Genomic DNA, 24,775 nt, shown 5'->3' with positions numbered 1-24,775 from the left:
TCATTTAAAAATCTCCTTTCCTAAATAAGTAGCCTATACTAACATTAACTGGGGTTTCTATTTCTTTCTAATAACTGTAGCCCATTAAGTGGAATAGCAGATTTTTTTTTAATCACACATTGCTCTACCGATTCAGCTTTATCATCTTCAGTATTCAATCAGCCAAATGATGAATAGGGGAATAAGCAGAGTAACGAGGATTGGCTGGTATGTGAATTTTTCCTTATTTATTTCTATCACAGTCTTAATAACTCTCACACGATACAAAGATACTAATTATTAGGCCACTTGCAAAGCAGAACTGTCCCCAGCATTGAGCGCTCAAGTAAAAAGATTGTATTCAAGAGCTGAAATATCTAGTTTCACATCTTATCTTCTTAGTTGTGGACCTTCATGCAAATTCCTTCATCTCTCTGAATCTCAGTTTCCTCATCTCTAAAATGGACACAGCATGTTTACCTCACAGTTGTGCTGCAAAGACCAATTGATTACCATTTGAGCTAGGGCCATCAGAAGGTTACCACACTGGTAAACAAAACATCTCAGAAACTAGCCTCTGAGGAAATCTAAAATATTCACATTCCCCCTGGTACTCTACAACCAGGTCAGCCATCAACCACCACAGATTACTGCTTTGTCTGTATCATCCCCATGCATTCCTTTATTCGCCACTTAACATTTTTACTCATTCAACAGAAATTTATACTGCACATCTACTATTTTCCAGGCATTATATCAAGTATTCAGTGTTGAACAATGCAGACATGTCTCCTGTCCTCATGGAGTTTATAATCTTCTCTAACAGACTTCCTAAATTTTGACCTCTTATATATACCTGTTGTTGAAAAACTCTGCCCTAAGAACAAGCTCCTATGCAACCCCTCCCCAATTCTCACTACTCTCCATTCCAACATGAATGCCCCTCCACTAGTCCTGGGACCTAATGAACCCATTTTATTTGGTTTGCCCCTTTACATTTTCATGTAACACTTCTTTAATTCATCCATGAGATATTTCCTGACCACCTCTTGCAGGACCATTGGAAGAGCTGAAGTCTACCTGACTTCAAATGCTATTCTGAATACCTCTCTTTCAGGTATGGATCCTATCCTTGAATCACTTTATCTTACTTCCAGACAGCTCAGAGTCACCTGTCACTGAGTGTAACAAGGGTACTAACTGCAGCCCTTTGCCCACACTGCCTGGATACCATCCTGCCCCCACCTGGCACATACTCCATTATCAGCCTACAACAGAGCAATACTACACTCAAGCCCCCAGCATCTCTGAGTAAACCCTAGCCATTATGCCTGGCTATCAGTGAGGTTTTATACCTCTCGGAAGTCCTGAGCTGAGACAGGCAACCAGCAGAGAGCCAGCCATTAGGGATTTGCTGCCATTCATCTATTTTTGGTGATTCTACCACTGTGCCCTTGAGTCAAAGCACCTGAATCAAGTCCAGTTGCTGAGATCACAGGACCAGAAGCTCAAACACTTAACTTTGGGCTCTCTGACCAAAAGAATAGTCCCAGTGAAAATACATCTAACACACCCAAATAGGTAAAATAAGAAACACTCACTGGTGTCACTGATGGTTTAGGGCTGGAGAGTTTGAACAAAGTAAACTACTTTTGAAACTCTTCCTTTGAAATTTCCACCAGCATCACAGGACACAAAGAGGGGCAAAGAATATCCCACTACCTCCCTGTCACACACTTCTGTGATCAAAATTCAGTGGTCCATTTTAATCACTTACTTCATAACATCAGAATAAGCTACAGGAGACTTCAGATGTTTCTCAAAAACAAATCATCTTAAGGCTCTGAGAGAATTCTTAAAGAATATGTTATGAACAGTAAAAGCGTCAACACACAATGTCCTAAGGTATGTGCTTTGAAGAGACTCACAATACTTAGGACAAGTTTATCTGGTCACATGTTCCTCATAAAATCTAATTTTCTTATATTAGCATTTCATCCACTTCTTTGCAAGTCTTTTTTAAAAAAATCCATTTTATCTACCAAACCATATTAAGATGCCAACATATTTCTAGATAAGATATTCTTAAACACCATTCAGATTTCTTGATAAAAAATTCTAGATAAGGCATTCTCAAACAGAAATGCATGCATGAGCTAGAAATCTCAGAAATTACATATAAACTTTTCCTGAATTCACAGCTTTCTCTATGCTGAATATAAATATAAATATAAAACAAACTCCCATATGCCTACTATTTAGATTCAAAATTGTTAATACTTTGCCAAAATCACATTATCTATACACTCGTCTCTCTCATGGAACCATGTGAAAGTGAATTGCAGATATGATACTTTCATGAAATACTTAATAAGCAACTCCTAAGAATAAAGACATTTTCCTAACGCAACCAAAATACTATCACACCTAAGACATTAAGTTCCTAATGTTATCTGATAGCCAGTCCATATTCAAATTTCTACAACTGCCTCAAACATCTTTTACAGCAGTTATAATTTTTAAGCCAGATCCCATCAAGATTTGTACACTGAATTTGACTGTTATGTTCCCTTAGTCTCTTGTAATCCGGAGTAATAACCACCAGCAATTTGTTTCACGACACTGGCTTTTTGAAAAGATCAGACACACCAGTTTTCTTGAGAATGACCCACATTTTTGGTCTGTTTCTTCCTGGTGTGGATTAATTTGTTTTTCAAACCCTTATATTCTCTGTAAACCTCGTGTTATAGTTTGGATATCTGTCCCTGCCCAAACCTGATGTTGAATTGTAATCCCCAATGCTGGTGGTGGGAGGTGTTTGGATCATGAGAGTGGATCCTTCATGGCTTGGTGCTGTCTTTGTGATAGTGAGTTCTTCAAAGATCTGGTCATTTAAAAGTATGTGGCACCTGCCCCACACTCTCTCTTGCTTGCTCCTGCTTTCGTCATGTGATGTGCCAACCCCTCTCCTCCTTCTAGAAGCTGAGCAGATGCCAGCACCATGCTTCCTGCAAGCCTGCAAAACCATGAGCCAATTAAACTTCTTTTCCTTATAAATTACTCAGTGTCAGTCATTTCTCTATAGCCATGCAAGAACAGCCTAATACACCTGGTTAGATTCAGGTTAAACATTTTTGGCATAAATTGTTGGTGACGCTGTGTACTTCGTCACATCAGGAAGCTCCTACTGTCAGGCTATCCTACCACTGTGATGCTAAGTTGGACCACTTTGTTAAGGTGGAGACCGCCATTGTTAAGGGTATACTTTCCCCTTTGCTGGTAATTTGTGGGTTATTCTCTAATAAGATTATTCTGTTCCCCAACATGCTTTCAACTAGTTTTGCATTGACGGCACTTGCCTGTTCAAATTTTCACTGCAGGATGCAAATGCTGATATTCTGTATCCTTCTATATTTTATTTGGTAGCATCCATTTGTAAAGCAGAGCTTTCTCTTACCAATCATGAAAGAACTACAGTTTCTCAGTAAAGACAGGGTGTTTGTTTCATGTAATTTACAATTTATAGAATGAGAAGTTGACATCATAGTCACCTCCAATGATGCCCAGAGTGTCTGTCTGTCTCTTTCTCTCCCCCCACCCCATCTCTCATCACTATGAGTTCAAGAATTTTTATTTGTTCAGTGTTTTACACTCAGTTGCAGTAATTCTCTTGAATGCACAAATTGTCTGAAATCTGACCAGTGGAAGCCTCTTCGAGCTGTGAAGTCCAGTGTTCTTATCCCACCCACACATATATTACACTGAAGAGAGCTCAACAAAACCACAGTTATTTGCCTAATCTCCACATCCTTTGGACTTCACAGTGCTTCTCCTAGTGGAACACTTAACAAGTATGTGTTTTTATAAAGCACTTCCTCTACAGATATCAGACATTTTAAATTAGCGCTAAACAAATGAAACAGCTATTAATAAGCTCAAGCCTTGACGAGAATCTTAATTTTGTTTCAGAGCTTAATCTGAACAAAAGCAACAGACACTAACAAAACATGTAATTTAACTCTGAGAAACGCTTTTTGGAATACAAAGAGATTTCTTTATGTTTCCTCAACAGTTCTCCTTTAATACAGACCTACTCACTGACACACAATTGAAGTATAATATGGGAATCAACTAAAACCTAAAACAATTGGGAATATTTAAGATAGAGGGGGAAAAAGTTAGTGAAGTAAAGGTTTTCAAAGACGCTGCCCACCCCCATCAGAGTTTCTGACTCACTGGGTCTAGAGTGAAACCAGCAAATTTGCCTTTCTAACAAGTTCCCAGCTGACACTGAAGCTGTTGGTCCAGGGACCACACTCTGAAAACCACTGGTCTACAGTGATTCCTGTTTCTTATCTGCCTCTTTATCTTTCCCCATCCCCCCTCTCCTCCACCTCCACCAAGCTCCTGGACCTCATACTTCACTCTCCTGCCATATTTCCTTTACCTACAAAACACGACAACAACAACAACAACTGCAGGTGGCTAGCAGACCATTCGTGAGGCAGTGAGGAATAGAACTTGGGATGTTGATGTGATTCTTCTGCCTTAAGACCTGCTTTCCTGAATACCCCCACTCCTACTACTCTACTATCCTTACAAAGAACAAAGTGTTTAATTGGGGATGGGGGGAGATCTTGGGTGTTCTTGTAACTCTCTAAAAGAATATAAGCTTCAGATTAATGTCTTGTTTATAAATCTACAACCCCAACTAGACCAGCTTCCATCCCTTTATTCCATTACTTGGAGAGATAAAATAAGGTCCTATTATAGAAGAAACTTGGGGATTAAGTCATATTCAGCCTATTTGATCTATACATCTATGCCTATAATCTGGAATAATAAAAAGTGATTCAAAAAACTCCACTGACATTTACTGAGCTACTGCTTTGCTCCAGAAATGGGACTGAACTCTGCAGACACAGAGAGAAGACTAGATCACAGACTAGGGAGTGAGAAAAGAGCCAAAATCAGGTACTTACAACGTAAGTACTGCCCAGAATGATGACCCTGGAGCACTGTAAAATGTCCAAGCAAAAAGAAAGCCAGTGAAAGTTAGCAATTCACTGTCCTCTGGGCATGCAGATGTTAATGTTAACTCCAGCCCAGAGACTGTCAGCAGGCAAAGGGGTTCATACACTCAGGAAGGCCTTTTTCTAACACACACCTGATTCTGATTACGAACAGAAATCCTGCAAATCTACAATAATGCAGCTACAAAAGCTTCATAGTTTGCCCCCAGTGGGTACGGAGGCAGAGAGAATGACCAGATCTGACCAAAAAATATCTGTTGCCGGTTAGGATTTTAATTGTGACCCAAAAGAGAGCAATCTGGAGCTCATATCCCTAACTAGAGCCAGGGTTTAAAATCATATCCCTACTGTGAGTCTTGTTGTAGGGGCTAAAAATTAAAATAAATAAAATAAAACTATGCTCCATGTGGCTTTCTCAGAAGCCACAGCAAGGGCTGAATAAAGGGAATGCATGGTCAATGCCTGGCCTATCCCACTTAAACCACAGCAGCTAAGTTTCCACTTTTTTTATTTGGTTGTGCTATCTAGTAATATCTCCATTTAAAGAAGAGTTCCACTGCTAAAAGAATTTTTAAATAACAAATATAGTTCAGCCAACAAAAGACTGGGATTTGGGTCCTGGACTATTCCTGCCCAGCTTTGTAACTCTGGACAAGCTACAGTGTAGTGATACACAGATGGCAAAGGTTTTGATGGATCCAGATAGCCTGGGTACAAACCCCAGCTCTATCACCTGCCAGCTATGTGGCTTGGGCAAATGACTGAAACTCTCTGTGCCTCAGTTTCCTCATGTGTAAAACAGGGATAATAATACTGTCTACCCGACAGAGTCATTGTGAAGATCAAGTAAGTTAACACAAAAATCACTCTGAACAGTGTCTGGCTTAACCATTGTTAGAGATTCTGCGATCATCATCATCATCATCATCATCATCATCATCAATCGCTTTAGGCCTGATTCTTTATCTGTAAAATAAACATATTATCTCTAAGTTATCTCATATTCAGAGCCCAAAATTCTTCTAACTTCATGCAAACTTCAAATACTGACCACTGACTTTTGCCAAATGCACAAAATGCCAAAGCTTGATCAGAATATGGGGGCACATATATAACCCCTCCAGTTGTCAGATACCAGCTCCCATTTCAGTATTTATCCATACCAATCTACAATCCCAACTAGACCAGCTTGTAGTAGACCAGCTACATTCCCATCTAGAACATGAGCCTTGTGAAACAAAACAATCCATGCCATCAAGAGAGAAAAGGAAAAGAGAACATCTAGTCCAGAGCCTTAGCTGCAGGCAGAGGCTGCTGCTCAACAGAGATCCGCATCATAAATAGCCTAAGAGAAGCTACACATCCCAGGGAGGCTGGTTTGCAAGTCTGCATTTTATGCCAGATTTAACCAGTCAAAGTTAAATGGAAAACGTGTATTATTAATAAGAGGCTCAGTGTCACTTTATTTCTTATGCTAAAGCATAATCAATGATACCAGAGAGAGTTAAGAGCTTTTAAAATACACCATGTGGTCCCTTAACAAACATGACGCCTCTTGATGAACGCTTCTCTGCTGGTGTCCCTGGCAAATAAGCAAGAACACATAGCAAATTGCTACATGTGAATAGCAAGCCCCCATTTTCCTCTCTGACACAAATGGCTCAGCAGTGACTCATGGCAAGACCAGGAGGCAGGGAGAGGAGGGGCAGGCAATTGTAGACTCCTCTCAGTGGGGCACTTAGGGGGATAATGAAGCAGGAAGCAGCTGGAATCATTTTGGGCCTCCTGAGTAGCATAAAGAGAACAAAAGGTAACCAGGAGAGAGACATCTAGATTCAAAGCTGAACCCTACCAAGTTCTAGCTGGGTAACCTTGGGCAAATTAACCTCTCTGAGCATCTTCAAAATAGAGAAAGTACTACTGTCTCGAAAGGATTGTTGTTGTAAGAAATAAAGGACTAGGGACATGGATAACTTAAATCATTATTGATGTCTTCCCAATTACCAGGACTGCCTAACTATCTATGTGCATTTGTTTCACAGAATCCTCATAATAATCTCTATAAAGTTGGATTATTATTATCCTCATTTTCAAATAAGAAACTGAGGCAAAGACTCGCCCTTTAGTCCTTTTAGCCATCATCCCAGGCCAGGAGCTAACCCTGATTTGTCGCTCTTTCATGAAGCCTTCCTTAACTATCCCAAGCACAGTCAAGGTCTCTTATAGGTAATCAATTCTATAGGGTCCCCCTCTAACGAGCAGTTACCATACTGCACACATTCACATGAGAAACATACCTAACATTTACTGTGTACTGATTATGGGTTTTCTTGTCTATTTCCCCCACTAGAGTGAGCTCGAAGTACAAACTATGGCTATCATCCTAAAGTTTCCAACTTCACACACACTATAGCGGTCAATACCTCTTTTGAGCAATAAGTAAACGCTAGTATCATTGTTACTGTGAAAATTTGTTAATTTTTTTAGGCGTGCAAATATTTGGACTGAGACAGAGTTTAAGTGTGCAGAAAGTAAATGCAGTTTTCCCAAACACCCATGGCAAAACTCTCCGTCATTGTTCCTGAGGAGTTTAGTCTGGTGACTTTACTCCTCAATGGGTATAAACTGGAGTGATTTAATCACATAAGAATCCACCTTACCCAAATAGATTAAATTGTGGGCTTTCAAATGGGGATGCAAAAGAGGAGAGAAAAAAAATCACCACACAAGGATTTACCAAAGATTAACTTTACAATGAATGTCCCTAAATCCACTTTAAATAATTCAACTTACATGAATTCTTCGGAATATAGTATCCTTACTACAAAAAGATAAAATTGTTCTATATTTAGTTTTATGTACAGGTACCATATTATGTTAATTTGGCCACAGCCGATTGCTTCAGAGGTGTGGCCAGTCATCTCTCCAAACACACAAGGCAGAGGGCAATTCCTATTTGACAAAGACATCACATGTATCACGCATCCATAAAAGGATAACATGGTGTATGCCTTCTCAGCTAATCTGAGCAGAAATGTGTTTATACTAAGCTGAAGAAAATGTTAGTTTTGTCTAAAATACTCAAGTCCAAAAAGAAGGGCAAAGGGTGGATGTATAAAAGTGTACAATCTTTTGAACCCAAATCTGTCACTTTGACATTTCTCACGCACATAATTTTGTAAGGCTTTCCAATGGTCAACTGAAGAAACAGATAAATGGTGGCTTCTGCTGAGTCCCTCCATCAGCCATGTCAATAAATCACGGCCAGGAGGCAATTCATTCTAGGACAATGAGCTGCTGCTGCTCAAATGTGTCCATACTCTGATACTGTCAAACCTCTTCACCCTCTTCCCAATAATCAGACTGACATCTGTGCACCTAAATTGATAAACATCTTCCTCACCTCTGGGGTGTTGTATATAGCATTCAACACTTTAAATGTCCTACATGATTCCAGGAAACGAATGTCTCCAACCACTTACCTCCTAATAAAACCAGCAATCCATAATGAAACTCTTTAATGACATGTGCCTTTCACCCTAAATCAGTCTTCAGGCTTTCCCAAAGTCACTGAAATTATTCTTCCTCTATGGCAATGTCTAGAAATCTTGCTCTTGTCACATGCCTGGGTTAACAGGCAGTAAAGGGAAGGCCTGCAATATCTATTATGGTTTGGGAGTCTCTTGACACAAATCTTCAACACTGAATCAAAAGACCTAACTCAAAAGATGGCATTTATCTCCGTATTTTCCCTCACCTAAAATTCCCTCTAAGCTCCCACTAACAGTGATGGGATTCATCTTGTCTAGTGGCCTCTCCCTAGAGTACTGTGTTAAGAAAAATCAGAAGATCAGGGCTCTAAGATCTATTTATGATATTTTCTACAAAAAAAGAAAACCGTCACAGATATGCCATGGATTTTGCCATCTCTATATCTGTATCTCTTATGTCCTGGGTTAAGGACATTATTTTAATTCTCCTTTCCTTGTTTCAGACCACCATTAATGAGCTCTGAGGCACTGTTACTCTTTGTGTCTTGATCTCCAGCAATACACCATGTTGTCCCTTAACAAACCTAGAAATTAGTGAGATTCTAGAAATTGGTGAGATTAAAAACGAGCGTAAAAGAGACTGTACAAGGTCCACTTTGGATAAATACCCACGATGTTTCGCTAATTCTCAAAATACACAAGATTCCTGACTCTTCCAAAAGTGAAAAGCTGAGAGAACACAGAAGAAAAACCAAGCAAGCAGACAGGCGGCAGATGCATGGAGTACAGAGAAAACGGAGGAAAGGCATGAATGGAAAAGAAAAAAGGAAAAGTGTGAACATAATTTATAAGATGAGAACAAGAAAAGAAGACATAAGAAAAGCAAAAGGTAAACTGGCTTTTATTTGGTTACAGCATTTGGCTGCTTCAGGCCCAAGCTCAAAAGGAAATGTTATAGGATTCTCAGGCTCTGCCGCTTCCTGGCTCCTTTTAGGAGCCCCAGCAGTCATGCTAAGTGCCTAGCATTATCACAGAGCATTCTAAAGTAGTTCTTATTTGACGTCTGCATCAAGGCTTGGTTTGAGTTTTGAACCTTGCATTCTAGTTGCTACACATAAGGCTGAGATTATTCTGCAGTGGTGGCAGAGAAACACACACAGAATGTAACACACCAGAGCAGGTAGTTTATCAGATTAAAGTCATAAAGCAGCAATTCCTCCTGTGTATTATTTCACAGAGCCAGAATAAAGTGATTGAACAACATTAATTCTGTTTAGCAATGAGGGAGCCAGCTCTTTCCTAAACCTGCCTCCAGCACTAAGGGTGGCTCAGGAGCTCTGGAAACATTGCCTGCCTTTCCTTTACTCAGGTGAAGAAGGAAGAGTGAGGAACACCATCTAAAACAGAAGATCAACCTGGAGTATAGAAGAGATGAAACTGGCTAGGCTCCAAACTAAACAATTTCATTGTAAAATAATTTGAACCCTAAGAATAAAGGCCTTTCATTGCACGCACTGGGGTAACAGTCTGTTGGACTGTTTTCCTAAGCCCACAGAAAATGACCTACAATGTGATGACGCCGGCCAGCCTGTAAAGAAGAGTGACGTAGAGGTGCAGGGGAGTTTAACAGTGGAAAGGGGAAAGAGCAGCAGGTTAAAGCAAGTGTAAAGGACTTACCAGAGCCCTGCTGCTCCCCTCTCTCTCCAAGGCCTACAGCAGTGGTTCATGACCTAGATGCCTATTAAAATCCCTTGGAAATTTTTCAAAATTGTATATTACTTGGTGCCCAATCCCAGAGGGTCATATTCAATCAGTCTTGGATGGAGTCCAACCATGACTATATTTTTTAAACTTCCAAATGATTCTATCATGAGTGTGGATATAATTTTCTCTGAAGTAACTTTTTAGCATAATTGTTGTAGAATGTAATACACTTATCGGAATATGAACTTTTCAAAGACATTCCAGGACAAGTTTCAAGTTCAAGCAAGATTTTTCAGGATCAAATATCAGGATAATTGCCGGGCGCAGTGGCTTACACCTGTAATCCCAGCACTTTGGGAGGCCAAGGCAGGCGGATCACCTGAGGTTAGGAGTTTGAAACCAGCCTGGCCAATATGGCGAAACCCTGACTCTAATAAAAGTACAAAAATTAGCTGGGCGTGGTGGTGGACATCTATAATCCCAGCTACTCAGGAGGCTAAGGCATGAGAATCACTTGAACCCAGGAGACAAGGTTGCAGTGAGCCAAGATCACGCCAGTGCGTTCCAGCCTGGGCAACAGAGTGAGACTCCATCTCAAAAGAAAAAAACATTGAGATAATATAATAGAGCTTTCACTAAGATTTATAATTAATATGTAGTTCAGATATGATTGGCCTTTTAAAAGGTTGAGATCCAATTATAATTATATAATAATCAGGTCAACAGTGAAGGTAAATGCTTTTGGGGGGCTCATTTTCATACCTGCTGCATGGATATAAGATGTGCAGAAAGAGGCAGAGGACCAGATACAACAGTGATTCTTAATGGGTGGTTCCTGGACCGGTAACCTAGACATCACTGGAGGACTTAAAAATTTTAATTCTCAGGCCCTTTTCCAGACCTACCATACCACCAGGAGTGGAGTCCAGCAATCTGTATTGTAACAAAGCCCTCTAGTTGATTCTGTTTAAAGCTGCAGTTTGAGATATACCTAGGAAGAATAATAACTGATTACTCGTCTTTTAATGAAGTATCCTAGAAGCTCCTGGTGGACATCAAGGAGGGAAATTATACATTCTCTGAAGCTCAGACACTCTCAAGCAACACATCTCACAACACAGACAACTAATTAGTATTTTTTGTTACCAAGACTTTCTCCTCAAAATTCCTCTTTGATTTTTATGACTTTACCCTCACATAACAGGGGGCAGTTTACAGTTAATGTTTTTGTTGTTGTTAGGGATAGAAGGTATAAACCTAAGAGTATGCTTGTAGGTTTTTCTGAGAAGCAACAGGTAAAAATATCTAACTTACAAGGTAAAGTTCTGGCAAGAATCTCCAAGCAAAACCAAGAACTAGATTTCCTAAATAGGTCTGTAATTATTCTCTTAGCCTGTTGTTAATTTATTCAGTTAATCACCAAAAATTTATTAGCCTTCTAAACGAACAGCATGAGTCAACTTCAGTAGGTAAAAATGTCCAAAGTACTAGTCTCCCTGCTATTCAACACCAGTTGACCCATGGGAGAGAGAAGCAGGGGAGTCTGTAATGTTTACCAGTTGACTAGCGCTCAGCATTATTCTCTGCAGCTATTACATGCTTGCTGTGTGCTGCTGAGGTCAGGATCTTCCACGTGATGGGTCATGTATAGAGCAACTGAAACGTAATTCTAGAACTACCAATTATATCCCCAGTCCCTATAGGTACATCAGTGGCTCCCAAGAACCCATTCCCATATTCAAAATCACCATTCTGTTGATGCTTACTTTCACCTACACTTCTCAATAGATGACCAGGGTAAGAAACACTGTTGTTATTAAAGAAGAAAGAAACAAAAGGTTTAAAACACTGCAGGAGTTCAACCCAGATCCAGATCACACAACCTCAAAACATTGCTATGGGGAGCAGGGTAGGGGGTTGTTGGTGAGGGGAGGAAACACAGGTATTTCAAGCCCCTGGGGAGGTCCTTCTCTGAATTTTAGAACATGGCTGCCTTAGGGATTACCATAGGTTCAAAGGATATTTTGAAAATGTCACACAAAATACTAATGCTGCTTAGGGCTGCCAAGCCAACTTACTGAATGAGTTAAAACCCTGAAAATTAAGTCAATGACAAAGCATCTCTCAAATCCATTGTGATTTAAATCATGCCAAGGGCCAAAGCCAAGTACCTTTAAATTATTAAGTAAAGTGATGTAAAATTTTTTAACTTTAAATTCTACACCTCACTCTCTCAATATCCTAAGGGAGAAGAATTAGGGTGCAATTGGAAGCCCTCTGAGGTTTATTTTTCATCATCAATATGGATAATTCTAATTTCTCCTTGCCACTTAGTGTATGTGCTCTTTAAAACTGAGACATCTGGGATCAAAGCAATGCCAAGACAACGGCATAGCATGTTCAGATGATTAAAAAAAAAAAAAAATCTTAAAAGGTCAGTTGGGTCCTGGCTTACAGAAGGTTCATGCTTCTTACCAAGGTTTACAGTGGACATAGGAGAGACAACTTGGGTCCTTCCAGGTTCTCCAGCACCCTGGGAAGATCAAAGTAGCCAGAGTCCAAGAAGCACTGGTGCTTCCCCACCAAGACTGGCAGCAGTAAGTCCACTGAGAAGCTGTTCCAACTGTTTTTTGTTGCTTATTTTCTTTGGTTCCATTTAATTCTGCAGTCCACAGGATGAAGTAGTCCTGGAGTTAGGCATCTCATTTCCAGCAATGATGTCCCAAGCCTCTATGAGGGTAGTTAACTATTCTGAGCTTCTATCAGAGCTTCTGTCAGGGTAGATAACTCACAGAACAAAAATTGCTCCCTAATTCTAATTGCACTAAATAGCACAATGAACAGACTGTTCTTATTCCTTCAAAAGAAAAAAACCCTTCAAAGTAGCAAATTCCAAAAGGAGGAAAAACAAGGATTCCAACCTTCTTGGGGAGTGGGGATCAGGTGGGAATTAAAGTATACAAATTAACTATTTTCTTGACCCCAGAATTTCACTGTTGAATACTGACTCCAGTACCAGGCTGTCTATGAAAGCCTTCCTTTCCTGTCCTTTCACTACTATAAAGGTCTCCTGGCTCTCTACCTCTGAAGGGATTATACTTAGTTTAGTGATGGGAAAAGAAGATGAAAACCATCGGCATTCCTCAAATCAATACCTTCAAGTCACCTTCGAAACTCTCCTCAGGCTCAACAATGAAAAATGACTTTCCCCTATTCTAATGCTCTGTGATCTACAATTCTAAATTCCTAGTACTTTAGTTTATGAGCTCTACAATCAAGCCAAAGAAAACGATTTAAGTGTCTGGCTAATTTTTAGTAGGAGCTCAATAAATGTGTAGTGAATGGATAAGAGAGTAAACAAATAAATATGCTCCATTACAAGCTATCTGGGACACTCATTTAAACAAATAAGAAAAGCTTCCTCAGTTATAATGAAATCCAAGGTACTTCCAGGAGGATGTGATACAGATCACTCACTGTTGTTAAAATAACTAAAATAAATAAAACCAACTAGAAAATATTAGAAGATATATTAGGAATTTTAGACAAAGTGTTATTAACCATTAAAGTTGGATCTGAGCTCGTTGGTGAAATAAGACAACAAGAAAGCATACTGAATTTTTATGTATCTATGTATTTACTTATTTTTTAACTTAAAGTTCTGGGATACATGTGCAGAATGTACAGGTTTATTACATAGGTATACATGTGCCATGGTGGTTTGCTGCACCTATCAACCCATCATCTAGGTTTTAAGCCCTGCATGCATTAGCTATTTGTTCTGACGCTCTCCTTCCCCTTGCCTCCTCCCACACTGCTCCTGGTATGTGTTATTACCCTCCCTGTGTCTGTGCTTTCTCCTTATCCAGCTCCCACTCATGAGTGAGAACATGCGCTGTTTGGTTTTCTGTTCCCGTGTTAGTGTGCTGAGGATGATGGCTTCCAGCTTCATCCATGTCCCTGTAAAGGACATAATCTCATTCCTTTTTGTGGCTGCACAGTATTCCATGGTGTATATGTACCACATTTCTTTATCCAGTCTATCACTGATGGGCAGCTGGGTTAGTTCCATGTCTTTGCTATCGTGAATAGTGTTGCAATAAACATATGTGTGCATGTGTCTTTATAGTAGAATGATTTATAATCCTTTAGGTATATACCCAGTAATGAGATTGCTGGGCCAAATGGCATTTCTGGTTCTAGATCCTTGAGGAATCGCCACACTGTCTTCCACAATGGTTGAACTAATTTACATTCCCACCAACAGTGTAAAAGCGTTCCTATTTCACCACAGCCTCTCCAGCATCTGTTGTTTCTTGACTTTTTAATAATGGCCATTCTGACTTGGCATGAGATGACATCTCATTGTGGTTCTGATTTGCATTTCTCTAATGATCAGTGATGTTGGGCTTTTTTTCATATGTTTTTTGGCCGCATAAATGTCTTCTTTTGAGAAGTGTCTGTTCATACCCTCTGCCCACTTTTTGGTAGTGGTGTTTTTTCTTGTAAATTTGTTTAAGTTCCTTGTAAATTCTGGACATTAGACCTTTGTCAGATGGATTGCAAAAATTTCTCCCATTCTGTTGGTTGCCCGTTCACTCTGATGATAGTTTCTTTTGTTGTGCAGAAGCTCTTTAGTTTAATTAGATCCCATTTGTCCATTTTAGCTTTTGTTGCAATTGCTTTTGGGGATTTCATGGTAAAATCTTTGCCCCATGCCTATGTCCTGAATGGTACTGCCTAGGTTTTCTTCTAGGGTTTTTATGGTTTGGGGTTTTATATTTAAGTCTTTAATCCATCTTGAGTTAATTTTTATATAAAGTGTAAGGAAAGGGTGCAGTTTCAGTTTTCTGCCTATGGCTAGCCAGTTTTCCCAGCACCATTTATTAAATAAGGAATCCTTTCCCCATTGCTTGTTTTGGCCAAGTTTGTCCAAGATCAGCTGGTTTTAGATGTGTGGTCCTATTTCTGAGGTCTCTATTCTCTTCCATTGATCTATATGTATGTTTTGGTACCACTACCATGCTGTTTTGGTTACTGTAGCCTTGTAGTATAGTTTGAAGTCAGGTAGCGTGATGCCTCCTATACTGGATTATTTTATTTGCCACTTTCCAATAAGAAGAAATACAAGTTCATCAGGAAAGAATAATTTTTGCCTTATACTATGTTTTAGGAGTTATGTATCATGTCATTTCTTACAGAAAGAATACTGAAAACCCCCAAGACAGTTTTTAAATGGCTGTTTTTCATCCTCATGGCCTGTCCCCTTGCTATGGAGAAAATGCTAGCAGAAGTGATACGGAAACAAAGTATGAGAACACTGGACATTACAATATAATATTTATGTTAATGTTTATGTTAATTGTGTGTGTCATACTTGTGTAAAAGCATTTCCAACATTTTCTAATTTTATCTCAAACCATCCTGTATGAATGGGGTAAGATAGTTATCAGTTATAATACACTAGACTGAAGGAAACAGAAAATCCAGCCAAAATAGTTAAAATGTGATTTTTCTTTCTCACACATAACAAGAAGTCCCAAAATGGAATGGACTCAGGCTGATCAATTCAACAGCTCAACAATATCATCAAAGATACTATCTATCTTTTGTACAGCTTTGCTGTCCCCTGCATGTGGGCCTGTCCTCTTACGCTGGCTCATGGTTCAAAGATGGCAACTGCCAATTTCAAAGCACCACATGCAGACAACAACCAGATACAAATTATACTTCTCTTCATCAAAATCAAGGAAACGTTTTCTAGAAGTGCCCACACAAGATTTCCCCTCATGTCCAGCCAGCCAGACCTGGACCTTCCTAAACCCATCACTGACAAGGAGTAGAAATATAATGACTGGAATAGACTAATTAAGATGTACCCCCCTGAACTCAAGTCCACATGGAAGTGAACACCTAAATAAAATCAAGGTTTTGCAAGCAAGGATGTGAGGTGAGCTGACAAATTCGCATTGACATCTCCTCCACAGCAATGCTATCAACCTTGTTTCCCAACCCATTGATCAAGTCCTCACGGAATGCTGGTCCCCAGCCTGTATTATGTAATGTGATTTGAGGCATGGCAGTTTCTACAAAAGAATTACTGCAGAGCACTCTCGTCTACAAAAGACACGAGGCAAAATTAAAAGAAGAGAAAGGAAACCATGCTGTGGGCCTTCCTCTGTGGGAACCAGCATATTCACTGGCCACAGTGCTGCAGACAACTAGGAATGAGCAGTCATAGAGACATCCCATCAAGGTTTTCAGTGACTCCGTTCAAGTACAGTAAATAAGGAACAGAACAACCCTTCTCTCATTTCATGAGACTTTAAATGCCCCTTCTGATGCCAACCAAAAAGATAAGCTTTGTTTATCTTAACCACAACTGATGAAGTCAAGTGCTTACTTCCCCTTAAATGGAAGGAGTGCTTTTCTCCACCTCCCTACACCTTTCCCCTGGCCAAGTTTTAAGTTCTTGTGTTTTAAGTAAGAAGAGCTTCATGTGGTGTTCTAAAATCCACTTCATACTTCAAATTTCTATTGAAGAATATACTGCAGCCATCTTCAGAATCCAGGGTTTTTTTAGGGTTTTTTTCCCCCTCTTCTTTTTCCCCCTCTATCACAGTTACAATCCATCTATGCAGGATAAGTGCATCCTGGATGGAGGTAAGTGTGCTGCGCAAACACACAGGGAGCTCTTGAGTACAAAAACCACCTTCCTGAGTTTGAGATCCTTAACTCTGACTGTTCTCCTTACACGCAAACATAAGTTAACAGTCTGTCTGGGATTGGGGGCAAGGAAGCAAAAAGACGCTTTGCTTATAAGAGGGAGAAAAGAGGAGAGTAAAGGCAGGACAGAAAGAACACATAGTCCAAGCAGATTCCTGGGTGTGGCTCTTTCCAAAATTCCCAGAAGCTACAACCACCTCTCCATGAGCTAGTTCTGGGGCCCAAGGAAAAGCATTTCCCACCCTGGACCTGTCTGGTAACTGGGAGAAACACTCCCAAAAGTCAAGAAATCAGAAAGCTCAGTAGCCAAATGCCTAATAAAGACAGAGCTGACATGAAATGGGTGTTGACTCTTTATCCCTTCACAGATAAACAATGTTATTTTTATCCTAGACTTCCTTGAGATGGAAGTAAAGGTAGACAGCATAGAACACATACTAGACACTCAATAATTTGTTGGATGAAGGAAAACAACTCATAAACCACCCCAGAAAAATGTAGTCTTCCAAAACTAAATATATTAAGCTTTAACATTATCATCCTAGACAAACAACATAGACTGAGAAAAACACCTTGCCTAGAAATAAAATACCACACACAAATATTCACACTTACAATAGACTAAAAGTGAAAGTAGGCATTTTGGTGAGGCAAGATCAGAATTCTTAATAAAAGATGACACTCTCTTGACTACATCAAGTGTATATTCCCGTCTATCAACTGTGCTCTACAGAGGCAAATGGCAAGATGCTTAATATTAATAGTTGCACACGCACACACACAAGCAAGCACATGCAATGCAAATAAAGGATTCAACTATGACAGCCAGGACAGAACCCTGAGATGCCATTAGTCACATTTATAGGGTGTTCTAATCCAAGCAAAAGTACTATCCAAAACTCAGTGTACTGAAGGTATTTACAGTCAAAAGCTGTGGATTCAAGGCCCAGGTCTATCACCTTAGGCAGGTCACTTAACCTTGCCGCATCTTAGATTTTTTTATCCATAAACTGGAGACAATAATTAGTTGCTCTGCCAGTCCACAGCCGTGTGAGAGATTAAAACCTTCTGGACAGGAAAACTATAAAATAACTAACTAACTATAAGGGGTTATCCTTACTTAATATACTTCTCAATCTACAAACCAAAAAATAACAAATTATCAAACTCCCAGGCCATTCTCCCCTGTGTTCATAGAATTCTCCTTGCGTGAATAACTATAGCTGCAGGACCTGATTCAATATGGGCTACCTAAAAAGGAAAAGAAAGAAAGAAGAGTTTTTAAAAGGCCCTAATTCTCTTGACTGAAAAAGGTGTCTGTGTTTAAGAGCAAAACAGGGCAATAGAGAACCTGTTTCCAGTTGGAGTGCAGAACCACAACACTCATAAGGACTAGGTGCTTAAAGAGGAAATAAATGGCACTATGTTAATTGCTTCTTTACCTGACAATTTATGTTGCACACAGCAAGCCTCTGCTGATCTTAACCAAGGATCAGTTTTATGCCTCAAGCATTCCAAAGCTGGGCGTCTTCCTCCTCCTGGAACAATAAAAGTGTATGCTTGTGGACCTGCTCCCTCACAGACCACTGAAGGAGAAAGGCTCAGGGATTAAGTAAAAAGGCTAGTACATCTGGGCTCCATTCCATTATTTAGTCATCCAAAAGAAGTGGAGTGGAGGATAGTGAGCATCTAGTATATGCCAGGCACTAGGCTGGCTGCAGAGGATTCAGAGATACAAAAGACACACCTGTTACCCTCCAAACCGCTACCCAAATACAACTGCATGGCTCCATTGTCAAAATCAGCACTGCAGTGGAAGACAACAAGGTTACTGCTGAGAAAAAGCAGAACTGTTCTCATGCCACTGGTTCTTCCATTAAGACAGTGCTTTCGGAGTAGAGCCTCTCAGCCCAGTTATACCCTAGAATCACCTAGGGAGTTTTTTAAAAACATCAATGCCTGGGCCCCATCCCAGAGCAACTATGTATCTGGAACTGGCCCAGGCGCTAAAATGTCTTAAAAGCTCTGCCAGTGATTCTAATGTGACCCCAGGGTTGAGAACCATTGTTTTAAGTCCTTCTGCCTCAGGAAGCTTTCTCTCATACTGACAGATGGCAGTAATGCATAACAGAAGAGGTCTAAAATTGTTAAAGGACATGTGGCCTCATTCATATGGATCGCAAAGATTAATATTAAAAAGATAACTATGTAAACGCTAAAGAAAGCTCTACTTACTGGCTAAATAAAGAAATTTCTTTCTAAAATGGCCCAGGAAACACGTTAGCAAAAATGTTTCTTGATTTTAAGTTACTATCCACACAAAATCACCAGTAAACAGGAGCCACCGAAGTATAGTGAAGTATTTTCTGCATAAGGTTCAATCCCACCAACCCTTTGTCTTTTAACTTGTCATTAAAAGTCTTATTGCGCAATCTCCGAAATAGATACAGCTTTTGATTGCCAGCCAAAGCAGATCAGGAAATGCAGATTAAGTAGACAGCTGCAAAGCTCAATTTCACCAGTAACTACCCCAAACCACATATAAACTCAAGCCAGAAGGAGAAGTATGGCCAATGAAAGTGCCAAATGCCCAGGTCTTTTATCCGATTGCTCTGTTTCCATGGCCTTACCAAAATGAAGGGAAAGGTGACAATGTCCACAGAAAGGAAACACAGACACTCCAGTGGCTTGTATGGCAAGGAGGGTTCTCAGAACTGAGGGGTTGTGAAGCTGATGAAAATGATAGTGAAGCCCAACCAAGATCGGCGATTAAAAAAAAAAAATCGAGGGCTGGTTTTGGTTCCTATATAAATTATACTTCTGCCACAACAATGGACCACAAGATATCAGTTCTCAGAAATAATAACAATGATTTATGACATTAAGTATCACACTTATTTTTTTTTTTTTTTTTTTTTTTTGAGACAGAATCTCGCTCTGTCACCCAGGCTGGAGTGCAGTGGCGCGATCTCGGCTCACTGCAAGCTCCGCCTCCCAGGTTCACGCCATTCTCCTGCCTCAGCCTCCCGAGTAGCTGGGACAACAGGCGCCACCATGCCCGACTAATTTTTTGTATTTTTAGTAGAGATGGGGTTTCACCGTGTTAGCCAGGATGGTCTCGAACTCCTGACCTTGTGATGTGCCCACCTTGGCCTCCCACAGTGCTGGGATTACAGACGTGAGCCACCGTGCCCAGCCGTATCACACTTATTAATAGCTATAATTTGAGTACTTACATCCAGTGACTAAGCTAATCATTCAATCTCACAATATCTCACAAAATCCTCACAATATCTCAGTGAGGTTGGTATTATTACTAACCCTATTTTATAGATGAAAAAACTGAGGCAAAGAGAAGTTCAGGTCTTGGTCAAAATCATACCTCTAAAGTTTCAAGTCCGGCTGTCTCTTCGGAATACAGAATTCTCAATTTCTCTCAAAGTATCTAACAAAATCACCTCAAAACTCATCAAATCCATTTCTCTGTCAATGTTCATATGAAACGTTTACATTTTCCCTGGGTAACTGAGTTCCTCTTGCTGGTTTTTTGTTTTTTTTTTCCACCTAGCAATCACGATTTTTTCCTGTATTCAGTAAGTGCTTCCTTTTATGTGCACAGAAAAATCAATGTCATGATAATGGTGGTGTAAAGCTGAAGTGATCCCCAGTATAAGTGAAACCTGTTGATTAGAAGCGCGGCACAGCTATAGTACTTTGATGTTAGTCGCCCCTAATTAAAAGAGCACTCAACAGTTAAGTACACAAACGAGTAAGCTGAAAAGACCTGTGTTAACAGCAGGGGTGATCTACCAATGTGTCCAATGCTGATGGACTGTAGCTGCTGTGGGACACATGTTGAGGCATCTTTTCATCACTGCTGCTCAACATACAGTTCAACAAGCAGGCTCCTTTCAAGGGCTCCTTACCTAAACAAATCCCCCTTGCTTCTACAAGAGTCTATGCTGAGTGGAGTTCAGATTTAACGAGGCACGCAACCTTATGCCATTCCTAGCCAACTACTGTCCTGCACAATCTAATTGCCAGGTGTAATAACCAACACTGTAGCTGCAGCTTCCACTCAGGAGAAGGCAGCAAGGCAGATACAGCAGCACATCACGCCTAAGTTATGAGACAGGACAAAGACGAGGAAGAGAGAGGTTGCTGAAAGGAAACTCAAGTGTAAGGATAGAATGATGACTTCGTTTTTTTTACGGTTCTGCCTTCCTCCCACCATTGCTAAGTACCAATATGCTTGCTAGGAAGTGGAGACAAAAATGCAAATAAGTAGCTTAGACCAAACAACTCAAAGTCCCCAGTTTCTCTGTACACTTTCTCTCACCTTCTCCCTAGTTTTCCATTTTAGATTTATTTTTGTCACTCGCAAAACATGGGGACCTCGGCAGTAAGTGAGCTGAAGTAATAAATAGGACCTTCAAAAGCTCCAGGTTTATTTCTAAAATTGCAACCTTCCTCACAACAGGAGTAGCAGCCATATGTATGTTCTCATGGGATCAGGACTCAAGAGACTCCCACTAGGCAGATATTGGATTAGACTCCACTCTCAACTCTGGTTAACAAAGAAAACAGCACAGACTTTGTTTTGTTCTTCCATCATCTTGGGTGGGGCAAGATTCTATCTGTCCTGTGCTAAAACTCTTAAACTCTTTGAGATACAGTTTCATCAAACAAACTTCCATATCTTATGCTGCTTTTTTCTTTCTCTTAACACCTCCCAGCAGTCAACACTTCTGCCAAGATCAACAACTGTCCAATTATAAACAAAATGTATCATTCTATTCGCCAAAGTCTAGAATCTAGAGCAAAAAGGGTACAGGCTTTGCAGGCAGGCAGGCTTGAATCAAATCTTTTGTTTTTGGAGATGAGATCTTGCTGTGTTGCCCAACTGGTCCCAATTCCTGGGCTCAAACAGTCCTCCCACCTTGACCTACCTGGTAGCTGTGAGCCACTACAGGTGTGAGCCATAACACCCAGCATGAGTCAAATCTTGAATATGTCTCCAAGCTACATATCCTTTGGACCTTCTATAAAAATCAATCTCTGCGTTGCTAAAATTGTGATGGTTAAGCTCTACCAATGACAGGCATAAGTGGCTGGTCCACAGTGAATTGTAAATATTTCTTCCCTCTCACCCTTAACTAATATGACTCTATTGTTGCTTACATCACCATTTTTCTAGAACTCTACAAGTTCAAGCCCTTCTCATCTGCCTCACACTATTAAAACTAGACTAGCCTTCTAACCCATCTACTTCCCTCCAGTCACTGATTTTTTAATTAGATTCATGATTACAACTCTAATCTTGTTACTTCCCTGCTCAATAACCTTCAGTGGCTCCCCTCTGCCTTTAAAGGAAAACAAAAACTTACTAGACTTTTTTTTTTTTTTTGGAGACCCTGTCTCACTCTATCGCCCAGGCTGGAGTGCAGTGGTGCAATCACAGCTCACTGCAGCCTCAACCTCCTGAGCTCAATCGATCCTCTCACCTCAGCCTCTAGAGTAGCTGGGACCGTGTCCAGAGTTGGTTCCTTCTGGTGGGTTCTTGGTCTCACTGACTTCAAGAATGAAGCCTTGGACGTCAAGGTGAATGTTACAGCTCTTAAAGGTGGCACGTCCGGAGTTGTTTGTTTTTCCCGATGGGTTCATGGTTTCCCTGACTTCAGCAATGAAGCTGCAGACCCTCGCGGTGAGTGTTGCAGCTCTTAAAGGTGGTACGGACCCTAAGAGTGAGCAGCAGCAAGATTTATTGTAAAGAGAGAAAGAACAAAGCTTCCACAGTATGGAAGGGGATCAGTGCTGCGTTGCTACCGCTGGCTGGGGTAGCCAGCTTTTATTCCCTTATTTGTCCCTGCCCACGTCCTGCTCATCGGTCCATTTTACAGAGCACTGACTGGTCCATTTTACGGAGTGCCGATTGGTGCATTTACTATCCTTTAGCTAGACACAGAGTGCTGATTGGTGCATTTACAATCCTCTTGCTTGACAGAAAAGTTCTCCAAGTCCCCACTCGACCCAGGACGTCCAGCTGGCTTCACCTCTCAGGACTACAGGTGCATGAAAAACTTACTGGACTTAAATGTGTATTTCTTCATATCTCTACTCCTCTGGATCCACCCCCATCCCCAAGTTAGATTCCAGTTCCCTCTCTCCAGTATACACACAGCACTTTATACATACTGGGCACTGAATCTATGTTGAGCAGCTTATCACTTTTTACAGTTACCCCTAATTTTCATGAGTGCCTCTCTCACTTTTAAAGTAGTAGCCTTAGGCAAATAAAATCTTCCTCTTGAGAATCTCATGTTATAAAGCCTCTCCAGGTGCAGAGCCCTGGCCCCAATTAATTGCACCATTGCCAGAGGTAATAAAAGAGATGAACTCATAGGAATCCAACTTGTGAGGAATATATTTTCTTCTTCATAAACCTGCCTAAGTTCTATAGTTGATTTTACATTAATTTTTCTTGTCCGGAGTGTGTGTGTGTTTTCACTACACTTAACTAAGCTCTTGAAGGAACAGAACCCTCCCTATCACATCTGAGCTCATTCATGCTACTCTACTTCTTTCTCTCCTATTCAGTCCTCAAAACCTTGCTCAATAACTTCTCTCCCCAGCAAACACTGCCTTGATGATCCCTGCTCTTCCAGTCTTTGACCCCTTTCCCACATGATTGACAGTCCAGCTTAGCATCCTGCTATAAAGCACCTTATTCTCTCCTTCGCTGTGCCCTATAGGAAGCCCTTAATTCTACGTGCCTTGTTTACTCATTTATTCCCCCTGGAGCTGATGAACCTAAAGCAGCAGTTGTCAAACTTTAGCATAAATCTGAATCACCTGCAGAGTTTGTAAAACACCATCCATGGTTTCCAATTCTGTTAGTCTGGGCAATGCCCCAAAATCTGCAATTCTGACAAATCCCCAGAGAATTAGGGTGCTCCTTGTCTGGGGATCAACTTAGAGAACCACTGACCTAAACTTCTCCTTCCCCCACTAGGTGGAAAGCATCTCTGGAGTCTGGAACTCATAATTATTTTGTATTTCACAAAGCTGGACAGAGAGTAGGTGTTGGTGGATTCGTGGCCTTTTAGTCCAGTTCCCACATGCCAGCGTGATGGAGCTTCCCTTTACCTACAGCACAGTCCACTGTAGGTACTGCCACTGTGGGAGCCGCTCTTTATCAGTCCTGCATGTATATGACTCCCAGGCAGTACCATCTGATTGAAGAAGGGCAGAGGGAAGCACATCTCATAAACTCCATGAAATGCAGCAGCAATTAACCTCATAGGACAAGAAACTAAGTCTTAGGTAGAACAGTCTCCTTTGATAAATATAGGTCCTATACACCTCAAGACTGGCGCATACTTTAGTTATAATGAAGCTAGTTGAGTTATAATAAAGCTCACTGGGGGCTGGGCCCAGTGGCTCAGGCCTGTATTCCTAACGATTTGGAAGGCACAGAGAATCACTTGAGCCCACTTAGGCAACATAGTGGGACCCTGTCTCTGCAAAAATACACTAAAATTAGCCAGGCTCAGTGGCATGTGCCTATGGTCCCAGCTATTTGGGAAGCTGACACAGGAAGATCACTTGAGCTCAGCAGGTCAAGGCGGAAGTGAGCCATGTTCGCACCAGAGCAAAAAAGCAAACAATTTTTACTTTTTAAAAAACTCCCTTAAGATTCCCGTTTTGGCACATTCTCCCATATGCCTCTGATCCACTGTGCACAACATGAACAGGCAGCCAATAGTTTACACAGGCAGCTCAGCATACACCTGTCATCAGTTCAGAGGAATCCAACTGTTTCCTTCAAGAAATTAATTAAGC

General features: G+C 40.6%; 1 protein-coding gene across 14 annotated transcripts in view; it reads right to left on the bottom strand.

Moving 5' to 3' along the window:
- The window catches only part of AUTS2 (activator of transcription and developmental regulator AUTS2), a 1,185,632-nt gene that overhangs the window by 941,052 nt on the left and 219,805 nt on the right, over window positions 1-24,775 (bottom strand). The gene's annotated exons all lie outside the window — the stretch shown is intronic.

This window comes from Gorilla gorilla, chromosome 6 (genome assembly GCF_029281585.2).
Source record: "Gorilla gorilla gorilla isolate KB3781 chromosome 6, NHGRI_mGorGor1-v2.1_pri, whole genome shotgun sequence".
NCBI classification, from domain to species: domain Eukaryota; kingdom Metazoa; phylum Chordata; class Mammalia; order Primates; family Hominidae; genus Gorilla; species Gorilla gorilla.
This window is presented reverse-complemented; position numbering and strand designations above follow the sequence as displayed.